Here is a 6,233-nt window from a genome sequence, read left to right as displayed (position 1 = left end):
TGTCGTGTTTTATTTGTTCCAGTCATTCTAGCACATGGTAAATATTGATTTATTTATTTATTTATTTAATTTTTTTTTTTTTCCCTATAAAGTTTTAGTGTAAATCCATCACTCATGATGAGTTCAAAATGTTGAGCGCCTGTCCCAGACATGTCAATTCTTAAGTTTTAATAAAGAAAGAGGTAGAAGAATAAAATGCGTTGGTCAAAAGGCCCTTTTCACTCAACAGAGAGATCCTCTTCCAATTAGCATCAGTTGTTTGGAATATACTTATTTCATTGTCTGTTTCCTTGCTTTTGCTTTAGTAAAGTCCCAGTTGTCTAAATGCTTTGTGGCCTCCAAGGAAGGGGAAGTTCCGCAAAGCCAAAATTAGCCTTAATTTAGAACTAAAATATACATATTTTTTCAGACTGCCATATTATTTCATGACTAGATTATTGTCTATTAGACTAACAGTTAGTCACGGATTTTGTTGTGGAACATATCTCCAAATATATTGGAAAATTCACTAATTTGCAGATTGTAGAGCAATATTCACTAATTACTGTATTTTAGTTTTATTTTTGTGACTAAATATACATTTTTAATGATAAAAAATTAATTACGGTACTAATTTTCAAACATTAAGATTACGTAAATTATACGGGTACTCACCAGTGGTGAATGTTCATTGAAGATGAAGACAAATCAGCTGTGCAGTCCAATGAATGATGATACAGGTTTGACTGCACAACAAAGCAGAGGAGTTACATCTCCTCTGGGGGTGCCTCTTCCCCTTCTTCAGGCGCTTTGTCCACCAGTTGCAATTCTTCAGGAGTTTCAGGAGGCTTTAGAGGGTCCTTCAGCACGGTGATCAGGTACGTCTTCATGCTGAAGAGGTTATTATAGGGCTCCATGCATGCATTAAGGGCATATGAAATGTTTATGGAGCATTCCCAGTAAGGATCCCATGCCTTCCCTCAGAATTCAGGACAGACATTGAAATTCTTCCAATTCCTGGTCTGTCGGGGGTCAGACTGGGCATCAGTGAGGGTACAACTTCATCTCCACCAAGGATCCTCGCAAAGCATTTTTCCCCTCATCCCCTTCCATTTCGATATACTGGACGGTACTCTCGTTCTCACCATAATGGACAGATACTGCGGCGTAACTTTTCCCTTCCCTCAACGTTTCCAGAAATCTTCCCTTCTCCTGGAGCATCATGACCTTCCTCTGGTGCTTGGGCTCTTTGTCAGAAGTCTTAGAAGGAGCAGGATGTTTAGAAGGCATCATTGGGCACGATTAAAACAGTTACACGAAGTACAGTACACTGATACGCACCGATACAGAACACGCGAACAGCAGCGGCCTACACAGTGAACTGGGTAGAGATGCAGGGGTCATTTGCGCATCGTACAGTACAGGGTACTGCGCATAGCAATGATACTTTGCGCATCGTGTATGACACATACTGTACATTTTATTGATATTTTGCTGTGTTGTAAGATGATTTTGGAATGATAGTAGATCATATCTAAAATATGTGGGTAGTTTATAGAGCAACGGGACTACCTCCAAACGAAATGTTAGGTTCGTTTATGTCTGAGGAACCTGTCCTGTAGTTCTACAGTATTTTCATTATACTGTATTTTTTTTACTAAATACATAAAAAAAATTACTAATTTTCAGTTAGTAATGTAAATCCAGCAAAATGTCAACAATTTTTTTTTTTTTTTTTTGCTCCAAGCCCCAACCCCCCCCCACCCCCAGAAATTCCAAACAAAGCTCGCGAAAGGAAAATGTATCTTGGGAAGCTGAAATAACTAGGCACAATGAGGGAATGAGGGCCTGTCTTTGGAACATCTGGCCCAAATGATAAGGGCAGCCAGGCAGCTGCAGGAGATGGCTTCAGCGTGGATCCTGATATGGAACACTCCATAAAGTTCACAAATGGCGTTGATGGATTATTGAGGCCCTATAATAATGTCCTTGTCAGTATGAAGCAGCAGCAACAGCAGCTGCCTATTACCATGTTTCTCGAGCAGATGAAAAAGGACCCTCCAAAGTCTTCTGAAACTCCTGTAGAAGGGGAAGAGGCAGCCCTAGAGTAGATGTAACTCCTCTGCTTTGCTGTGCAGTCATATCTTCGTCGTCATTCATCGGACTGCATAATTAATTCATCAAAATCATCTTCAATCAGCATTCATCACTGGTGAGTACCCGTATGATTTACGTAATCTTAAACTTATCATTATTTCTTATAATGTACAGTACAGTATTTAGTGTTTGAACTATTAAAATGGGCAGTAAACTATTACAATAAGCAGTTATAAGTGTTTTAGTTTAAGGAATACTGGGTATTTGGTGTTTGAACTATTAAAATGGCAGTTACAAGCATTTTTAGAGGGGGGGTTACTAACTTGTTAATTTCATTTGATCTACTCAATAATGCATACAAAAAGCTGAATGGCTAGCTTTGGATTTGGTAGCGTTGATATACTTGGCTGAAGTATAAGCTTATAATGTATGTGATATCATAAGGAAGAAGAAGAAACTACTAAGCCACTACCAGGGAGTGCATCATGCTTGTCTCTTGTACTGTATAACATTTGGCAACAGCTGGTTTGGTCACTGAAACCTGGTAACAAAATTATAATGGTGACATGTTAGTGATTGGTGAGGCACTGCCCATTTACCTGTCAATAACCATCTTTCCTACAGTTGCCATCAAGTCTATGCATCCTTGGCACTGCTGTGGTCACAGAACTCAAATTAGTTTATAGTTTAGTGTTAACTTGATATTTTGTGTTTGTGTGTGCGCATGTTCAGAATGTTGGGTAATTGAACTAATGAATTTCATATCTTGCTTCAGCAGTTTTTTTTTGTCTAGAGATTTACTGTATTATAATCGTTACAGAATATTATTCATTATTATAGCAAGACTTGGGCTTGCATATTAATGGGACATTTTCAGTTATGAGAGACATTTTACATCTGATTGTTAATTGCTAGAGGAGCAGTGCATAATTCATCTGTCCTGCATTTTCCTTCCTTAGTCTTTGGATTTCTGAAAAAAGATGGTGACTTGGAGGTTTTTCCTTAGTTTCCCTTGGCTGTTGCCTTCTTTAGAAGATGAAAGGAAGTTTTGATTGTGGTTGGTGTAGGGAGGAAAGGCTTTAACTTTGTCTTACTTTGCACTTCAAACTTGTGTGCAAACATTGTTTTGTTGAGGATAGTCTTGCCATATGGAAGAGATCAGGCTTTGACTCCTCTGTACTCTTCTTCAAGAGTATAGTTTAGGTGGTGGTGGTAAGGAGGCATTCTGATAGCTGGGACACACTAATCCACCATGCCTTGTCCTTCAAGCCTTTCAGGGCTTTGAAGGGCACCTCAGCCAAGCTGATAAGGGGGGCAAGTATGCATTCAGTAGTGGGCATAAGTAAGGTTCAGGCCTCTATGAAACCACAACAAGGATCCCACATTTTTCTGTGAAAGGGCCAGAAATCTTCTCAACCCCTTCAATCCCCACTTCCAGCTTTGCTTCGAAGGGAAGGAGGGAGGCTGAAATATGATATCCGCATCTCCAGTTGCCATGAGTAGGGTAAGGCATGTCACTTGGCAATATGGCAGTAACAGGAGGAGGAGTCCTGTGTAGTCTGTCATTTGGGATTGTTGTAGACTATCTTTCAAGGGCTCCTGCCCTCCTCTCTGGCATACCCTCTTCCAGCAGAAGCTAGGTTACTGATGGAAAAGAATAACATGGAAGTCTCAGACAACCTGCCTAGGCTTCTAAAGTAAACTTTCCTTGGAGGATGAGTCAACTGGGGCCTGAGAGCCAGTCATTGATGTCTCTCCATTGAACGAGCTTGTTCTTCGATCTTGGTTCAAGATGGAGAAAATGCAATCCATGTTAAGTTTCACCAGAGAGAACTACTTCATGTTTTCAGTGGCTCTAAAGGATGTGTATTTTCAAACACCCATTTATTAGTCCTCCAGAAAGTACTTAACACTTTTTCTGCAAAGAAATTTACCACTTCAAAACCCTATGCTTTGGGCTGGGAACAGCCCCTCAGGGGGTTATACAAGTTTCACATTGGTGTCAGCTTAGGCCCGTTTGCACTGTGAATACTCCTCCTGCTCTGACACCCTGAGAGGTGTGGTTGCTCCAAGATAGTGACTGCTTCCTCGCATTTTTTTTTTTGTTATCTGGAGATGGCAATAAACTGCAAGAAACCAGAACTCTTTCCCAAACCTCAGGAAAAGCATGCCTGAGCATGCTTGTTGATACTGCTGAAACAATAATCTTTTGTACAGTATTTGACTCCTGTGTCAGCAAGCTCAGGGAAGTTAGTGCAGTTCTTGTCTTGACAGGAGCAACCACTTTGGCTTTGGTAGATTGTTCTTTGTCAGCAACTAGCCCTGGAAAACGTGTGTATCATGAGTACCTCCACCAACTCTAGCAGGCAGAAGGAGGAGGTGTCAAGGAACACTTCCTTTTTGAGCTTGTTGAAAAAACGATCAAGTGGGTGTACAGCACATTGTGGAAGTAGGACCATTTTCATGTTTGAGTTAGCCCATGAAGGTAGGGGTTTTGCTGTCCCAAGCCTTTTAGAGGAATTTCCCAGTTTTACAAGTAATGACAGCAGATGATCTTGACTGCATTTTACTTAAGGGATGTTGTCCATTAGCCCTAAACACCCTTAGGACCAGAGAGGGTTGCTCATCACATCAGGATGTATAGCCAGTCAAAGCTCCTCAGGGACAGAGAAGCATTTTTCCTAGGATACTTAATGACTTAAGAGGGGGGATTGTTGAATAGATAGAGACTCTCATCACCCCTCCCTTCTTTTTTTCTACCTCTTCCAAGCAACAGTCAGGCTGAGTACACGCTTGAACTGGCAGCGATGCAGATGAGCTTCACATTAAAGTACTCTGTCTTAGAACTTGTGGGGTTAGGGAACACCAGGCAGGGATAAAGCTATCATCTGAACCCACTATTTTTTCGTTTAACCAGATGTTAGCTGTCTTCTGACTGTTCTTTCTGAACCTCATGGAAAGCACAAGATTCCCTGAAGTTTTCATAGATTGAGTCTTCAAATATGACTTGCTCTGACTTGGGTCCTGTCAGCCATGCATCCCTATGCTAGGATGTATAGATTACAGGAGGCATTCAGCCCCACCAAAGGGCCGAATTACCTAATTTTACTGAATGTAAATGAATCCTGTAATAATTTAAATATGAAAACATCAGTTTTTGTTCTTGTTTTATGAGAAAAACAATGCCCTATGTTCAATGGGAAGAACAAATAAAATTATCAGTTATCGTTGCAGTAACTGATAGTACTGACCAACATATTACGCTATTATTTAAAAATTTGCAACAGTTATATAAATACAGGCTACCTACAAAATGCATTACATAAATTCATGTTAACTCTTAAGGTTTCATCTAATTAGACCCCGTAGGGGGATAGTGCCATCAGTGCACCTCATGCAGTGCACTGTAGGCATTACTTAAGGTTCTTTGCAGCATCCCTTTGGCCCCTAGCTGCGACCCGTTTCATTCATATTACTGTACCTCTGTTCATAATCTCTTTCTGCCATCTTACTCTCCACCCTCTCCTAACAATTGATTCATAGTGCAACTGCTTTGAGGTTTTCCTCCAGTTGCACATTTCAAACGTTCTAACTGTCAATTTCAGTTTCAGCGCTTGGCCTTTCCTAATGTGACCATAACCAAGCAATATTTTTCTCAGATAAAATAAAACAAATGTAGCAAATCTTTTCTTTGCTTGTATTGATATGACAAAGAGCAACTATGTACAGTATTGCAAATTTACTTCTGACAGCAACAAATATTTATTCCTCACCAAAATGATTTAAATGAAAGTCCAACCAAGTTGAGCGACTAACGTGTGCTGAAGTCTTAATGTTGTTAATTGCTAGATTCAGTTTTTTCTTTGCAAAACAATACATAATTTATTTTTATGGAAAAGTAAAATAACTAGGAGTTTTTAGTGTTGGATTGCAGCACGAGGAATTCTCGTATTGCCATTGCTTGCTTTAGTGTATTTTTAATGAGCAAATGAAGCATCAAACACCATGCCATACTTTTGAGATGTAGTGAACATGCATCGATTTTGTTGCTTCAAACACAAACCATGCCAAAAACGATAAATACAGTGTAGAAATGAACGTAAGAAAGTTATTTTTGACATTTTCTGAAGACTAGATCTCAAACTGGTTTTTATCTT

Source organism: Macrobrachium rosenbergii, chromosome 13, assembly GCF_040412425.1.
Source record: "Macrobrachium rosenbergii isolate ZJJX-2024 chromosome 13, ASM4041242v1, whole genome shotgun sequence".
NCBI classification, from domain to species: Eukaryota; Metazoa; Arthropoda; class Malacostraca; order Decapoda; family Palaemonidae; genus Macrobrachium; species Macrobrachium rosenbergii.
This window is presented reverse-complemented; position numbering follows the sequence as displayed.